At 26.3% G+C, this 856-nt stretch overlaps 1 protein-coding gene across 1 annotated transcript in view; it reads right to left on the bottom strand.

The window, feature by feature from the left end:
• The window catches only part of LOC107628057 (trihelix transcription factor PTL), a 3,427-nt gene that overhangs the window by 1,558 nt on the left and 1,013 nt on the right, over positions 1-856 (bottom strand). The window lies entirely within an intron of this gene.

Genomic DNA, 856 nt, shown 5'->3' with positions numbered 1-856 from the left:
TTGACCTACAACATCTTCTAAAATAAGATAATATGAAACACAAGATTTTTATTAACAAAAGTATGTCCTAATAAGTAATTATTTCTGGGATTTAAATTAGAAATTAATTTTGATATAATGTTAATATAAAAAAATTTTATAGTGCATCTAATTATATAATACTATATCAGTAAAATAATTATTCAAAAAAACGAATGTAATTGCACGACTGTGTAAAACACTTTTATATTTGTCAGTGCATCAAAATTAAACTTTTCAAACTATATACTATGCATGCCTAATATTATATAATAATAGGTAATGCTAGGGAGAAAAAAAAAACAGTCAGAACTTGCCTTATTTAGCATTCATTAATTATCGCAATAATTAATCAATATTAAATAAGGCAAGTTATTGCTGTTTTTGGCTAATTTTTTTTTTGTTACCAAACATTTTCGATTATAAAATAATTAATGAGTACCATTTGTAATCATCAATTGGACAATACTATTTACATAATTAATGGTATTCGAACCCTAGTTTATGTGAACATTTTTGGTAATTAATAATTCTATTGAATGTGCATGCATAGTGACGTCTTTGTGTTCTTGTATTACTCCAATTGCCATAGAAAAGTGAATGTCTCGGAAGGAAGAGCCTCAATTGGTTTATGTCATTTCATACTATAAATATGTAGAAGACATACATGCAAGGTTCAAATCAAAGGGGGCAAAAAATAATAAAGGGAACATTAAATTAAACTTAAACCTAAAAAAAGGGTCCAAATTTTGAAATTTTCAAAATGGAGAACGAGAACCGTACTACTAGATTTAATATGCAAGCTCAGGTTCCCCTTTAATTATACAGTAATTAGTAC

This window comes from Arachis ipaensis, chromosome B02, assembly GCF_000816755.2.
Source record: "Arachis ipaensis cultivar K30076 chromosome B02, Araip1.1, whole genome shotgun sequence".
NCBI lineage: Eukaryota > Viridiplantae > Streptophyta > Magnoliopsida > Fabales > Fabaceae > Arachis > Arachis ipaensis.
Note: the sequence above shows the minus strand (reverse complement) of the source record. Positions and strands in the feature narration are given on the sequence as shown.